Source organism: Pezoporus flaviventris, unplaced genomic scaffold (genome assembly GCF_033815535.1).
Source record: "Pezoporus flaviventris isolate CSIRO_AGI_PZ_B2104156 unplaced genomic scaffold, CSIRO_AGI_Pfla_v1 ptg000083l, whole genome shotgun sequence".
Taxonomy (NCBI): Eukaryota; Metazoa; Chordata; class Aves; order Psittaciformes; family Psittacidae; genus Pezoporus; species Pezoporus flaviventris.
Genome location: NW_026892631.1, coordinates 5472956 through 5490205, shown reverse-complemented (window position 1 = coordinate 5490205; position 17250 = coordinate 5472956). Strand labels below are relative to the sequence as shown.

At 44.3% G+C, this 17250-nt stretch overlaps 1 long non-coding RNA gene across 1 annotated transcript; it reads left to right on the top strand.

The window, feature by feature from the left end:
- The first annotated feature begins 5609 nt into the window (after positions 1 to 5609).
- On the top strand, positions 5610 to 16859 carry LOC133280542 (uncharacterized). Its single transcript, XR_009747216.1, has 3 exons — positions 5610 to 10547; positions 10991 to 11869; positions 16307 to 16859. It is a non-coding gene; the product is annotated as an uncharacterized LOC133280542 (long non-coding RNA).
- The last annotated feature ends 391 nt before the right edge of the window (positions 16860 to 17250 follow it).

Genomic DNA, 17250 nt, shown 5'->3' with positions numbered 1-17250 from the left:
GGCAGGGGGGTTGCAATTTGATGATCTTAAGGTCCTTTCGAACCCTAATGATTCTATGATTCTGTGATTCTATTCTTTTGGACTCTCTGGGGCAACAGCCTGGAGACAGTCCATGTGCCTCACTACAGCAATAGAAAGCGGTGAGCGCTTTGTTCAGCACAGTGGTGGTCAAGGTCAAAGTCAAAGCAAATCTGGCTTTGCCTGTTGTGGAAGCACCAGCCAGGGGTGAGGCTCCTCACAGGAGTGGGAGGGAATGGCTGCACAAATCAGTGTTAGATCCTGGATGGCGCTGGCAGTGTGACTAGTGCAGTGTTCAGCTCCGTGGGTACCACTGCTGTCTGCAAACTCCAAAGGATGTGCTTCCAGACAGATGGGTATCTTCCCAGTCATTAGGTAAACAAACTTGCTAGCCCCCTTTAGAGACTGGGAGAAGGAAATGGCCCCAGACACACATATCACAGTGTATGCAATATTCAACAGTGGAGAGATTCTGGCAGAAAATTGCTCAGTTATACCAACTTGCATGCCTGAAGTGCCTGCACCTGTATTGAAGGACTCTGTAGTCAACCAGCAGCTTGTTTATCAGAAGCCCTGAGTACCCACTATTGTTGTTGTCTTCAGTAAGAGCTAAATGTTTCTAAAACAAAGTGAAGGAAGTCAGACTATGGGAGCGATGAGCCGTGGTCAGCATGTAGGGATGCCACACACCCTGCTCATCCTACCAGCCAGTGCACAAGCCTCGAGTGACTCTGCAGCTCGCTGCCTGCAGATGCAAACCTTTGGGATCTTGGTTCAGCATGCTCTCACTGTGTCCTGGCTGCATGCTTCAGCTGCAGACATGCATTGATTGTGGTGGCCAAAGGCTTCTGTCTTTCCTAAAGGGGTTTTGGTAGAGAAGTCTGTGATGTTTTTCCCAGTCACCATAGGTTTTCCTGGCACAGTCGACCTGCTTTGTCACCTTCTTGTATAGTCACGTGCATTGGGTAAGCTTGGCATTAAGTGCATTTTCAGAGTGTTTTTTTCTACAGCTGTGCTTTTCTCTTCCAGTGGTAGGGTATCATAGCCCTTCACCCCTCTGCCATGAGCTCTGCCTTCTGCAGTCTGGTCCTTGCCTAATCAAGGGAGACAGCTTTCCTGTTGTTACTGTTGGAGCTGCAATAAATAGCATATCCATTTCTCCATTTATCTGCTTTTTGAAACCCAGCCTGTAATGCCAGCAATAATTACTCTATTTCTATATTTAGAGATCATCAGCACCTCATGAATATCAAATTGTACTGTTATTATCTCTGTACAATATGGGCCAGTCTCCTCTCAGTGTAAACATTTATAACAGTGATTATCGGTAGGACTGCAAGAGGTCCCAAAATAGACAAGGCTGAACAGAAGTCTGCCATTATTTGTTTACTGGGAAGGCAGGGGGAGAGCAGAAGAGTCGGCTGAAGGTCTCATAGCACAGAGCCCATCTACCACTGGGGTGGGAAGGCTGGTGCACAGGGATCTCTAGCTGGTGGGACCATTAGGGGCAAGGGTGGAGAGCCCTCTGAGCCTAAGCAGCATCTTAAATCCTTGGCATAGACATCCTGCCCCACAAGCAAATTCCTTTGTATGCTTCCTTAGGGTTTGTTTTTAGTCTCTTCCCTTGTCTGTGAGAAGCTGATATTTAAAGCTCTAGTCTGACTGGTTTGGCAAATCATAGAAACTTTATTTCCAAATTATGGATTCAACTAATTTTACTGTCAGCATTAGCTGGCAAAGGGGAAACGGTTGATGTCCCTTCTGTGCCAGAAAACGGTGGCATCTGAAGGCGTTTGGCCACCCCTCACGGCAGTGCCTGCTGTTGGCTTGAAATGAAACTGTGCTCTGCGCTCAGGCAAATGGCAGGATGCACAGACGGGAGGGCAGTGGAAGACTGCTGAGCATGGGAGAATGCCAATGGGTTTCTGCTCTCGTTTGAGGGCTTTTTTTTTTGTTTTGATGGATGTGCTGCATTGCACTGAGAAGGGCTAAACTAAACCTCTGTCAAGCAGCTGAAGCTCAGTGAATCCGGCTGCCTCCTAAGAGACCTTTTCTACCTTCTGGATCTTCAGCTGAGGAGCTTCCCAGGGGACGCTCACTCCCCATCACCATCTTTCAGAGCTGTCAGGATGCTTCAGCAGCTCAGCTCTTGGCATGGCTTTCCAACCTGCCCTAATGTGGCCCTGGTCACATATACTGTTTTCCATCCAGATGGATACCTCCCTACCACAAAGGATTATTGTCATTAATAATGGCAATGCTTAATCAAGTTACTTGTTTCTTTCCCTTACTTTTCCCTGCAATTATTGCTCTGGAGTGTTTACTTGGTAGCTCTGTTCCCACCTGGGCATGGCTAGGCAGAGCCACCTCCTGGCAGGATGCTAAGCACCCAGTACTTACCCTTGCACAAATATTTGCCCGCTATCAGCAGTGTGTCCCCAGTCTGCAGGCTGGGAGGACAGGGTTACATCTCAGTACCCAGCTTTTTCCACCCAAAAGGGTATATCTATGCTTCATAATAACTGTTATGTATATAAAGTGGGGGTGCCAAAGTCCAGGTAAATGAAAATAGTGGCTGGTTCATTACTAGACCATACAACTCAGGGGTGGGCAGGTGAGCTGCTTGGACACAGGGATGATGGTTCTGAGGGACACCAGGAAAATGGTAAAGCGTTATGAGCACAGTTGATGCTGTGAAATTGCAGGTCCTGTGTTTTACTCCAAGACACTGGCACATGCACACCCAAACCCACCCTTTAGTTTCCAGCTCAAAACATTTCAGTAACACCGAAACCGGGCCTCAGCATCATATTTTCTGCTTCAGATAGAAAAAAGCTAGTAAACAAAGCTGGCTTCTTATCAATTCCTCATCCATGAAAGTGCTGTAATACACCCACCCAACAGTTTCTGTCCTAGCTAATTTCTAGAATCAGCTTTCTTTTCAGAGAAACCTCTGCCAGAAGAGGACATGACTAAGCAAGAGGAAGCTCAACTACAGAAAAATGTGAGTGAAATAGAAAATAATCACTGAGTAAACTAGTGCTTGTCTGTTCAGTGGGAAACAGATTCTAGATCATTCCCTGCAGCTTTGAGACTCTGCTGGCTTTAGCACAGCTGGACTGGAGAGGCAAACAATGCACAAACCAGGAGTTAAGGGCTCCAGGGCCTGTGCATGGCACCTAGCTCTCATCTCTTGCACAAGGGGATGTGTCTTTCTGACAACAGAGCTCTTGTACACGTGTTTATGCTGTGAGAAAGCTGTCTATGTTTGGTTTGGAAAAGCTACGCTTGCTTAACAAAACCTGAATTTATCCCTGTAATCCTTCCCTGCATCTCCGTGGCCAGATTGGAGCAGCCTGTGGAAAAAATTCCTGTCTATTTTCAGAAATAGATAAAAGCATTCAGATTACAGAGTGCAAATCTCAGCTCGAAATGGCTGGAAAAATCCATTCAGCGCCACTGTCACTGACCCCAGCGACCTCTCCATGTAATGAATTTCAGTCGCCTCTGCCTCCTTCTCCTGCCGCTGCCGGAACTGCCTGCATCTGCAGAATGTCAGCCTGTGTCCTGCTGTTTATCCCATGGGGAGCTGGAAGGGAGGTGTTATGTAAAAGAGTGGAGTTTGTGGAAATTGTTATTGATCTCGCTGCTTGAGACCATTGTGGGATCTTTTTAGGCTGGTGCTCATTCCGGCAGAGCGCTGGTGCACCAAGGATGAAGGGCTTTTTGCCACAGAAATGAAATGCCAGGAATTTGCCTCATTGCCCGCAGCCACCTCGGGACTCTACTCACTGCTATGCCTGGAGATGGGTACTCTGTTGTGCTCTCCACTGCTGGGAGATCCCAAAGCAAATGAGCCTTTAGCATCATTTATTAGTTCATGAGAGTGAAGATTCGATGGAGGAGATTACTGCTCATTTAGAGGGATTGTGTGCTTTAGGTAGCCCCTAAGGCTTGATGAATTCCTGCTCATGGTGGATTAGATGCCCTGTTAGCAAGCAAAATATTAAACACAACTGCAGCAAGTTTACATATCACTCATATTTTGCTTATGGATTACAGGACTAGTCTTTGTAATTAATCCCAAGGAAGAATGCATCCAGATGGACTGCAGCTTTTGAAAGATTAACATTAATGGGATTTCTTTTTTTCATTTAAAACTCTGTTTTTCTCTCTGTGATGTTCAGAGCAGACCTGAGATGCTGATAACTTTGTGCCCAGCTCATCAAAGTGTCTTAACAGCAATCCTGTGGTCCTCCCTTGGGGTTCACCCATCTGATGATCACTGCGTTTGTGTCTCCTTTCACAAAACTGGGCTGAATCCTGGGAGGTTCTGAGCAACCTAATTTAGACTTGAGGGTGGTTCAGATGTCTTTCCTTCTGTTGCAGGATGATGAGCAGGATATGAAAATCTAAAGGAGTTCTGTGTGACAAAATGAGATGTTGGAGAGATCATGTGCTATGATGAGTACATGGCTCAGGATGATAACATTTCTGGGTGCTGCTCTCAGCCCTGCTAACCAGCAAGGAATGAGCTCACTTCACTAGGAAACTTATAAATATACCTACTTTGCAACAGTGATGAGAGGCTTAATTTTCATGTATCTAGTGTGGATAGAGAAAAACATAGAACTGAGCACACTGCTAGTGAAATAAGTGAACAGGGACAGAGTACATGACTAAACCAGTGGGGTATTTGGTTCTTAAGTTACTTGAAAATACTTCAAGATTTTTGATTTAAATACTTCAGCAAGGCATCAAGCATGATATAAGCATGAATTATGTATCTATTTTTTGCGTATATTCAGAGCTGGGTTTATACCTGTGTACATACCTGCGCGTGTGTACTTACATGTGTGTGGTTTGATTATACAAACACAGCTCAGCTGAACATAGAAGTGAAGGAAAGGGGGATCTGTGTGTGTGTGTGTATATATACATACACATATATTGAGTGTGTGTGTGTATATATACATACACATATATACACATATATTGAGTGTAAGTGCCAAAATACACTGGAAAACACAACACATGTATTATACTCTGCCTACAAGTCTAATGTTACGATCAGAATGCGTTTCATCCCACTGCCTCATTTTTAAGGCCTAGAGAAATACTCATAGTAGCCAAAATAATCTGACTCTTGAGCTCATTTCAGTATTTTCCATGTTTTCCAACCAGCTGTCAGATGAAACCTCCAGCATTTGTAAATGGTTGTTGAAACTTTAAAAAATGCTAGAATCTCACCATTTAAAAACATGCAAAAGTGCTCTTCTTTTAAGGTATTGCAAGCATTTTTCATCATCTTTAACAAAGCTTATATTGTTATTGAATATAGTATACCTGAAGCAAAGGGTATAACTTCAGTACTTCAGATAATGGTGCACCAACAGGGATACCACAGGAAAGACCACTATTGCCTATAAAGGTTAATTAATTTAAATCTCCTTTAAGTAGTCATGAAGGGATACGTATTGATTCAAGGTTCCTGGATCCACATATGCAGAATACAGTCTGAATACATAAACCTAAAATGTATCTATATATGAAAATGAAGCTGTTCATTAGTAAACGGAACCAAATTGCAGGTTGTAACAAATTTACTTTAAATATCAGAAGATTTGGAGGTGTTCCCATTGCGATTGTGAGCCTGAGAACTATAATAATGCATTCCTCAAGTAAAAAGCTGACCTGTTCAGCGAAAACGTGGAAACCCAGAAAAAGATTCAACTCTGACCCATTTGGAAGATACAATAAGCCTGTGATATCCTGTTTGCTCACCAGGGAGTCATACTTATCATTGAATTGCTACAGCTAGCCAGAATACAGGTAGTTATATATTCTGTATGATCCAAGTCCGTAAAACTGTTCTCATCTGTTGACTTCAGCAGAGATGAATGAAAGAAATTAAAGGACTGCTGTGATCCAGGCTCTTCCTGCCATGTGTAATGAGCCCAGGAATATCTGTGTACATCATTCCTGTCCATTCCAGGAGTTCCCAGGGCGTTGTGCAAACCCTACGGCAGAGACATCACCATAACTACAGCTGCCAAGTCACCCCACCGTCTGGGGCCAACTGGTGGCTGCTCAGCAGGGAACGGCTACATGGTACAGGTAAGTTGTATCCATTTGGTTGGGGACCCTCTGGTAAAAGAGGGGGGAGGAATAGGAAAAAAAAAAGAGAAAAGAACAGAACTAAGATGAAACATTTCAGGACGGATGGGGAAGATGAGTCCTGTTCCTCACTGAAACTGTCCAGACTCTCTTACCTCTGTCCACGTCGCATGATGTGTTTGGACAGCTAGGTGAATGGCTGGATGTGTTATCCAAACACTGAGTAATGCTTGTCACTGCTCTGCTGTGACACTGACCAGTCAACACGGCTTCCCCTGGGCATCAGCCACATGTGATGGAGGCAGAGAAGAGTGAATCTGCCTGAATAATGCCCACGGACAATTCATGTTGCCTCTTTGCTGCTGTTTGGACTATCTCTGTCTTTTCCATGTAGTCTTCTTCTTCGGTCCTTACTCCTGCCTGTTGCTTCTTGCTCTGGACTCAAGGCCATGAGGTGTTTTAATGGGCGATTCCACAGTAGGAGAAACCAGCTCCCTTTTCTTCTGGAAAAGGTAGGTTTAAAGGGCCTCCTCAAAAGGTTTCTCTTAGGTTTTCTGATTATGTTTCTAGGTTCAGGATGGGCAAAAAGTATAAATTAGGCAAAAGGCTGTAATATGCAAAACCTGGAAAACATCCAAACCTCCCACACTTAGCATTTTCCACATACACCTTCCCCCAAAACTCCACAGCTTCATCGCTAAGATTAATGCTTAGTTTCAAACTTAGTTGTATGTGGCAAAGAATCCAGCCTAAAGCTAACTGAATTAGTACCCAGCCCTTGTGTAATTCAGTAATCTCCACACATGCCCAGTAAGGCAGAATGGAGGGGGAGAGCAATAGGTTTTGTAATTGAAATGCTGTCTGTCTCCTAAGGCTGACTAAATGAGTTAAATTTTCTAGGCCTTTCAGATTGAAGATTAGCATTTACATCTTCAGCCCCAAATTATTTATAAGCAGTTGCAGATGATGGCGCACATGTAGAAATACCTCATGGTAAATACTGCCTTGGGCACAGACTAGTCAGCATGGAGCAGCAGCTTCCATATAGTTTGGAGTTACAGTACTGGACAGAGCAGGTTACAACAACCCAACAGACAGGAGAGGTGAGCTTCTTGCCTCTGAACTGGAATGATGCAACCTCCCAGTCAAGCACAACTGATCAGATAGAACAGTTCTGGAAAACACATTTATTCCTTTCCAGCCTTAAGGACCCTTGTGCTCAGGACATACTGATGCGGACACCTGACTTGTATGGCAGTGTCTTGAAGAAAGCAGCATAACAGTTACACAGGAAAGTGGTCTGTCCCTTGCATACCTGGGCTGCTTTAACAACATGCCATAAAGGTGTCTGGAATAGTGCTTCTTTCTCAACCTCTGCCTGTAAGTTCTACCAGGAGGCAAGAGTGCGATAAGAGTAAGCGCAGTGCAAGAGGGTAGACCACACTCCAACACCAGTTTGGGTGTTTGGACATGGGTTGATGGCACTCTGTTGCTTAAAGTCCTGCCTTGCAGCTCCATACTACATGGCTGATTCATTCAAAGGGTAGTATGGAGCATCACCGGGTCTTTGGGTGATTGTGCAGGAAAGCTGAGGGCTCTTCTATCCATAGTACCGGCAGCAAAGCTGGGGTCCTCCATTGCTGCCTTGGCTAGGACTGGTCACTGATCCTGACCCCAGGTGGGGTGCTGGAGCCACAGGGCTCTCCCTGTGGGACTCTTTTCACTAGAGGGAAGTGGACCCCTGCCAGCAGGTCTGAAAAGAGGGGTCTTTTGCTCATTATCTGGATGTATATTGCCATTGCTGGTTTTGCTTGTCTTTATGACTGTGCTCCCTCTTGCCTAATAAAGATCCAGGAATGCAAGTGAGTGGTGGAAATCCATCTCTTTAAGAGCTCTTGGGGAGGATATTTTAGTTTTCTCAGGTTTCTAAGTGGAGATTGGAATTTAGTCCTTTATCAAGAGGGGCCACGGGTATATTAAATCCAGACGTTTTCCTCCGCTGTTAACCACCTGGCAGAAAGGTTACACTAATTACATCAGATGTATTTTTCTCAGATTTTCCTGCTTCTATTATGAGCATGAGGCTTATGTCAGAGGAACCAGTCTGACAGCTGAGAAATGCAACCTCTCTTATCCATGTCTCACTTCCCACATTGGCCAAGTGACAGACCCTCATGGAAGGCAAGGTGTGGACATAGAAATGGGCTGGTCAAGGGAGATGAGCACAGAGCCCCAGGTCCATATGCACGTGGCAATGAGTTGGCAGGCACTGCTCCAGCAGTGTGCAAGACTATGTGGCTTGGACTTTGGCTTAGTAGGAGCAATGAAAGTAATCTTTATGCTGTGCAAATGGCTCTCCACCTTCCTCCTAATGCCCAGCAGACATTTTTAGGGCTTGCCATTGTGAGAATGATGGGAATGGTGAAGTAGATGTTGGCTTGGTCCAGAGTGGGAGGAAGAGAAATGAACAAGAGCTGGGAAAGGCTATGTTTATGATACTGAAGATGAGCCTTCATATCCTCCAACAAATCTGTGCCCCTCTACCAAATACCACACTGTGGCTAGCCATCATCTCAAGCCCTGCAGTATGACTCATGGGAACTGGGGTACTTGGCCTTTTATTAGTTGTGTAGTATTCAGTATTTTTTCTCTAAGGGTGCAGCATATCTTGGACATGTTAAGCTGTGGGCCAGGCTTTGGTGGAAACTTACAGTGCTTGGATTTTCCTGGAAAGCAGCATTAATTCTTATCTCCATCCAAAACCAGATTGCCCAGAAGTGAGAGTGGCAAAGCCAGGTTTTGGTAGGAAAGAAAACCATCGTCATGCTTGAAAGAGAGAAGCACAGTAAAAGCTCACTATTGAAAAGGGAGAAAAGTAAAACATGATTTAACCTTGTTCTTTCAAGATGAGACTCAGGCATAAAACCACATTGTGGGTTAAAACCTTTACATTTAAAGATAGGTCTTCAGACACGCTCCCACCAGATGCTTCGATAGATTGGAAATGAGCACCAGGGAAGAAATATGGTATTTTCTTTACATGATGCAACAAGATGTTGTATTTCCTGGCCACATGTAAAACGAATTTACAACGGAAACATGCCAGAAATGCCTGAGGGTAATGCTAGCCATAGCAGAACACTGAGTCTTTCTTTTTTTTCTCCAGCTTTTAATAATGGGACTGAATGTCATTTTTTAAAACAACCCCAGGATGAGTGGCCGGAGAAGGGAGATCAAGGGTCCATATTTCATAAGGTACATCAGGAAAAGGTTATCGTGTAATCCGATCTCATATGCACATATGTCCTCTGCCACACATGCTAAGATAACTCTCGAGGTTATTTGTTGCAACAGACCCCTATGGTGATGACAATTTGAAATTAATGTTATTACTGTGAATAATTGCATCGTTTTCTCTGATCCTAGTTATTCTTCTTTTCTGCTAATACATGCATGTCAATGCTAATTGCTGCAGTGACTGTAAACATTTCACATGGTTTGCAGTGGGTAGGTTTAACATCCTCCAAGCAAAGGGGAAAAATACACTTGGACTCTTTTTTGCCTTGAAACTATGCAACTGGTTTGCAAAATATTTAAGCATGGGGCTATCTGATCTCCGTTAAGGTCATTGTAACCTATAAAAACACTCCCACTGATTTCATTAGGCTTGATGTTACACTGAAAGGACCAGAGCAGTCAGAGCTGCCTGTTAGTACAAAGAATAGAGAAGAGGGATAACCAATCTTGCAATGCATGTACAATAGTAAATTGACCTGCACCGAGTCCTGCATGTCTCAGAGGGCTGAATGTCAGTGCTGAGCAGTAGGTGATGAAAATCAATATGGCGAGAAGAGTGGATTCAGGTGCTGATTGCAATAGTGCAAAACCTCCCTTTCAGCATAAGCAATGCCTTACACTTTATTCAAGGAACAGGAGAAAACACCACTGAGGAGTAAGTTGAGAGACCTGGAAGATCTTAATGCCATAGTTAGGGCTTTTTGCCTTAGTGTCAGCTCCTCCACACTGATGCACATATGCTTTCCTAACCACAATGCTATCCGAAGCCCCCATCTTGGTTAACATTTCATCATTCACACTCCGGGAATTATCATTTCCTCTAGACATGCTGACAAAGCTCATTGTTTATTGCTCACAGCATGTCAGAACTGCTGGTTTTGCTTTGGACTGCAAGATGTTTGGAAAGCCACATGCTTTTTCTGAAGCCGGTTCCATCCCCTCTGTGCCAGCCTCAGCTGCTGTGTTTGCTTACGCCCAGAATGCCGGATCTTGTCCACGATGAGAAAGAGCAGAGGAGAATGTCAGCTCAAGACTGACCAAACAGCACTGGATTTCATGTAATCATGGCCAAATTCTTCCTGGCAGTCACTTGTACAGCCTTCCCAAACCAATGGGTAAGCCCATGGATAAGAGTGAGCCAGGGAGGGTGTGCTGGAGATGCTCATCATGCTGTTCCCCACACCCAGGGGAGATTACAGCTCTTCCTGGCAGCAGTATTGCCCATGGATGGATTATAACGGGGGAGGAGACCATGCACCACCCCTTCTGGAAAAGGAAGTGATCTTCAGCAATGGCTCTGTGCTCTAGGTCTCCCTGTCCAGAAATGGGGGCAATATCTGGCTGCTCACTGACCTATTACAACACTGCAGTCACGAACGGTTGCTAAATGTTGCAGTTGGAGAAATGCAGATCATTATTTATTAGGTACTGCAGTTCATATGACAGGACATACACAGTCCTATGGATGGTTACATCTGGCTGCACATTTAAGCCCTCATTTCAGTACAGCAGGAGCGAGAGCCGAGTTTTTGATGGAGGCTCCATTTCTGTCTTACAGGGGAAGTCTTGAACCACATAATCTGATCTCCCCAGCTAAAACTTCTCCTGGACAACCTGTCCTGCTCAAAGCAGTTCTGCAGGCAGGAGAGAGGATGCATGGCAGAGGAGCTGCCCCGGGTTCCTTTACATGAACTGAAGCCACCCAAATGCAGGCAGGGAGGGCAAGTGGGCAGACATATGTGATGAGTGGAGGCAGAGTAGCTGGAATGGACCAAGCTATAAGTCCAGCACAGCACCGGCCAGGGGCTGACCTCAGTACATAACGGTTTATGGCCAGAGGTGAGTGGGGTGATGGCAGCACTCCTTGTTACATGGGGCAGATGTGCTCAAAGGCACAGGGCGCATCCTTCAACAGGATGTAGGTCTCTCTGCATGCAGTGATTGCTCCCAAGGTTGGGTTGCTTCCCCCATGGTAACCCCAAAGGGACTATTCCAGGCCAGGAAGATAGGAAGGAGAGGTGGTCGGTTTGTTACCACTGGGAAATCAGAGTGTTTCAAATAGTTTTTGGGAAGGCAGAAAACTCCTGAGGGTCACTGGCACTGATGACAAACAGCAGCTTGACCATGAGCCCATGGGCAGGTATGTGTTACTGGGAGTGCTGTCTTTCCTCGCTCCCCACCAGCACCTCACTCTGCCTCGCTTTGCTGTGTTGGCCTGACAAGCTTCTGCAGATGTGACCCGTCTCTTGGAGCTTGTTATCCCACATTTTATTTGCATCACACTGGGTCTGCCCAGGTGATTAAACAAAAGGCATCTTTTTATTATTGTTGTTGTTTTTACTATGCAATTGCTATGTCCTTTATTAGGGCTTTGCTTTTCCTGTGAGGAATAATCCATGGAAACTTGGACAGGATCCTTTGGCTCACACTAGAAAAGGTAATAAAATCCTGGGAACCCAAAATGCTTCCCTGTTGTTTTCACCAAACATCTCTTCCCATCTTGAAAAATGTGTTTCTCTGTTCTCATTTGTTTCCTAATTTAAGGAAAATTTCTTCCTAACCTGCCAGCTTTCCTCCTGTCCAGCAGACCAGGGCATTTGAGAGGCTGTAACCACATGCTCAGAGGGCTCACAGGCCTTAATTCCATTCCCCACCACACACTTCTGACTCTCCCCACAGTTACAAGGAATTCACTTATTTTCTCATTGCTCTGGGTTCTTGGTCTGCCACCTTATCATATAATATTTAGTTACTTTTTCAAAGCATTTTAAATCTCCATAGGAATGCATTATAAAAGTGCATTAGTATTATTACTATTCTCCATTGTGTAACTTTGAGAAATAGCTTATATAAGGCTGGCTCCTCTATCCCGTCTCTCCAACCCCCATCCATTGTCCCAGTGCTGCTGCTTTTTCCTTCCATGACAGCAATAATTAAGCTCTGGTTTCCCAGTACCTCCCTAAGGCTCCTACCCAGACCTTGGGGAATAATCATCCAGTCCTCTCTACATGAGTCCAGAGACTGGGAACTTTGGATTCAAAGATCCTGCTGCTTCTCTCTGCACCTCTGTCAAACATGCCTGCATTAAAGTCCTATTCTATGTTTTCAGAGGCTCCAGAGTTACTTGTATGATCTCAAAGCCCTTTTTTCTGGCATCTCTAAAGTACCCCATCAACAACAAAATCAGGTATTTCCTTACAACTATGACTTGAGTTGTACTGGAGGACATTTGTAACCTTTTCCCCCCGCACTCTCTCAGACTTTCACAAGCCAAGTATAGTAGGACCAGAAGAACAGTCAGCCAGTAACCTGAAGTAGAATGTATTCAGATAGTATGGTGGGAAGACTGAAGCTCCCCATGAGAATGGCATAGCTGAATGCTAATGTGCTACCGACCGTGACCTGCTTTCTCTGCCACAGCATTATTCTTTTTAGTAGGCATTTTGGTTTTGTTCCTTTCATTTTCTGTCATGCCAAAGCACCTATTTTCAGTGAGATAAAAGGTTTGTCAAAACAGTAGGTACTTGAACTAACAACACCGTGTAGGGGTTTTTGCTAAACAGGATGGTGACAGGAATCCAAAGGCTGCAAACTAGTGACACTCCTCCATGCTCTTTCTCCTCTTTCTTTTCCTCCTTTCCTGAAGGATATTGGTCCACATCCTTACCACTTTATGTGAAACAGCTGCCAGGTTTCATGCCAGAGATGACTGCATTTCAGAGACAAGCAAATGTACTGCTGTATTGCTGCCAGTTACTGATCTCATGTACATTAGCTTTGGTTTTCCAAATGGCTCCGTTGGACTTCAGTGATGCAGTTCCAGCCTGACCCCAGTGGAAAAGAGATCTGAGCCCATTCCGCTATTTTTTGGCATTCAAAAAATGTAAAGTATGTCTTTTATAACAATGTACCCGTACATTCTGCCATCCTGTTAAGTCCTGCCTCAAGCAGGCATTCTCTCTCTCTCGTAGCCAATTATTTAGACAAGAACTGGTGACTAATAGGAGCAATTTGTAGGTAACATGCTGTTCTCAAGTGACCAACAGCAAATTGGTAATGACTGGCATTAGAATGACCATTCTCCGAAGAGGAATAGTTGAAAGCCCACTGTGCACAGCACTGATCACATTTAACAGCAAAACAACCCTCCCTCACACTGGCACCTGCCATTTTTCCTGGCGACTCCTTTCGCTGGTACATCTGCAAGGGCAATTACACTGAAATGCAGCAACCACGTATTTGCTTACACAAACATGAGATGTGATTTAAAACACTTCGGTAATGTGACCTTCTAAACTTGATGGACAAAATATTAAAGCCCCAAATGCACTATAGGGAGCAATTCTGGGCTGCTCAGGAGGCGGATCATAAGGCTTAATAGATCGTTTCCATCTCTGAAATTTCTGAGTTGCGATGAATGGAATTTCTGAGTATTTGAAACAGGAGGAGTATTTGAAAAAGGCTGGAGAGGACTGCAGTGTAAAATCTTTGCACTATAAAAAAGGCAGCCTTGGCTTTTATTGCCCCTGTGGGGAGTCTCCTGTGAACCAAACAGCAACTAAATCAAATAAACATTTGTGAATTAAATCCATCTTCTCTTTAGCTTTGGGGAGCTAAAAACCCCCAGTAATTTATTGAATTGCCTTTCATAGTTATACCTGCAGTTGCCTTTTGAATTTGATAGCAAAAACATTTAAACTCATAGTGTTTCCCAAATCAGCTAAATCCATTATATCACCTGTGCCAGTTACTATATTTGTAGGGCAGTAAACAGTGGCCTTTATTGTTTGCTGTTCATGGGGCTGTGCATAAGAACGAGCTTAGTCTGTCTCCAGAGATATACACCTACCTTACTGGCACCAGAAATATTATACCAGCTTAAATCAGTGCAAGCATTCCATGCTGTCACTGCCTCCCCTGTTTTGATATAATCTCTTCTCACTGCTGTGCTGATACTCTTTGAGTCAAGGTCCCTTCTCTACTTCTGCTGTTTAAGAAAAGTAATTTAAAAAGCGCAGCTTAGGCATGTTATGAACAGTTAGCGAATTTCCACACCTAGGAAGGTATGTGGGCTCAGATATCTGCTTTTCTTTGCAAGCAGATGGAGAGGTGAAAATCCTTATGTGGGCTTGTCATATCCTTATCTCAAACCCACCAGAAAAGTACAAAAGTGAAGGTGAGAAGGTGAATGATCCAGACATCAAGTAACTCAGCTCTTCTCACAGGCAGTGAAATTTGCTTAGAAAACCCAGGAGAGAAGAAAAATCTAGGTAGATACAGAGCACTGCAGTTTCAGCAAATGAGATACATGAGGTGTGTTAGGGCAGAGCATGGGATTAGGGCAGAGCCAGCCTAAAGGGTTTTAGGAGAAAACACTGTAGAAGCTCTGATGAAGGTATGTGCACTGCTCTCGGGGGTGGAGGTCTATGGGGAAAGCATCAACAGCTCCTACCTCTTGCATTTATTATGATCCCTTCTCATCTTTACTTCACACAGTCCTCTTCTTTCCACTCTTTCAGTAACATCTCTGGGGTTAATTCTTCAATTGTTTACAAGTCATAGGACCATTAGGAAATCATTTAACATGTTCTGATGTGATTTAGGAGGTGGAAGTAGCCATGTGAACAGCAGGCTCTTGGCAGACCCGTAGTAGCTTACGGGTCACAATTTGAAAACCTTTTGATGCAAGCGCAGCCCAGGCCATTTAGCAACGAGAGTCTCCTCATTCAAGTGACTGAGGCTTTTGCTAGGAACAGGAGAACATGAGTTTTCTTTCTGCTGTTTTTTGGCAGCTCTAGGGAGGCGTGACTGGCTGCTTAAAGATATTTTCCATATTGCTTATCTTTTCTCTCCTTCTGAGTGCCACATGGTCTGTCATTTCACTCAGCTCAGATATAGGCCCCAGGGGGACTTAGTCTATGAGTAAAACACAGAATTAAGCAACAGTGGTTAAAACTAAAAAGTTTTAGGCATACTGCTGTAGTTAATGACACATTGATTTCAAGTGCTTTCCCCTCCTCTCTGTCTCCCCTCTGTTATGAGCTCCAAAATGCCGCTTGTCATCCAGGTGAGCTATGCCAACAGAGGATGGATGGAAGGGTTCCACTGCACAGCATATCACTAAAAACATTTTGTAAAGCCTACCCCAGCTATAGCCAAAAAACCTCCCTTTTCCTGTTCCTACAAGATCTGTTAGTACAGCACACCAGCACGCCAGAGGAGCGAGAACTAAATTCGTGCCCCCACTGAGCAAACATTATTGTTTCTTTTGGCAGCTGGTACTCACTGGCCAACCCGCACCTCCTGCTTCTTGCTTTGCGGGGCTGTCATCTGTGGTATGGGGAGGAGACAAAATTAATGCAGTAGGGACAGAGATGAGGGATACAAGGAGCAAGTTTATTGGCAATCAGGCCTTGCTGTTTCCAGGTCTTCCCACAGGAATTGTTTTGTGGTTAAGTTAAATCTATATTGTTTCATTTCAAACATGTCCAAAGCTTGACTTCAGCTTGAAATGGCGTTATTGGTATGGAGGTAAAGCCAGTACCTTGATATTATTTCAACAAAGCCTTCTGAAATGCACATACATTTCCAGTCAGCTGGATTCTTCCTTTTTTGCTGAATAGTGAACATTCTTTTCTTCCCCTCACTGTTGTCTTTGGCTGTAGAAATTGTACTTTCCACTTTCACAAAAACTGTAGGGGCATTATGAATGCCTGTATTTTTCTTGAGCAGACCTTTTGCTTTCTAACAAGACGGTTACACTAACTCACCTCAAGCAAGTTCAGCGCTAAGTGCTGCAAAGCACAAGGTGCTTATCTACTTTGCCTGGGTAGCTGCAACTGACAGTGAAATTCTCCTTTGTATTTTCTAATAGCGTGCCATGGAGAATGGTTGAAAAGATGTCATGTTCTTCTTCAGTCGGCTGCATGTCGACGTGATAGACAAAATGATTTCTCTACAAACAGTCCAAAATTGCTTTGGGCTCCTCAAGGAAAACAAGAACACAATTACTCGTTGTTATCTGTCTTAGCAAATTGTTTTCTCCACAGTTACAAGTCAAATAGCTTAACTGGACGCTTGCATAGCCAGGTATTGGTATTGCAAGGAGAGCTGGATAGCATTTCACATTTTCTACTCAAATTACAAACTTTGATTACTATCTCCTGTCAGCAGTCTCAGCAAGAAGGAAGTGTCATTATTCGTACTACACTGACAGGGAGAGGGAAGTGATTTTTCCAGGGTCACCCTGGAAATGGCATAGGGTGGACTGCAGTAAGATTCAGGCCCATGTTTTGGTGCTCAGTGATACAGAATGCCAAAGCTCCTTACTTAACTACAAAATCTTCAAGATTTTATGAACCCATTTTAACATGGATTTCTTCCGTACAGAGATCTTCAACCTGAGACAATTAGCCACATGCATTTTTTCCTCTATCAGTTTATAAGCTAATGAATAGAACTGTGACTTCCCTGCATTGCAAATACCAGAAGCCGCACGTAGACGACTGCAGTTTCCCCTCTCTCACCTTCCTATACAACAGCAGTAGAATAATGTAGGACAGCTTTCCATTTAGCATTCCAGGGTTGTACCAGGAGGCCTGTATTGCAGATGCCATCACTACAGATGCCCTGATTCAGTTCAGACTTTTGAGGCTGCCCAGGAACTTGGCCACAAGTCAGTGGCTGACAGCCCAAGACACATGTTCCCCTCGGAGGCAGTCTGCCTGTGTTATTTCTTCCATTTTAAGGCTTAGCTACTTTAAATTCTGAGGTTTGCCTTCCTCTTCTCCTGATTTCCAGTGAGGATTCATTTTACCT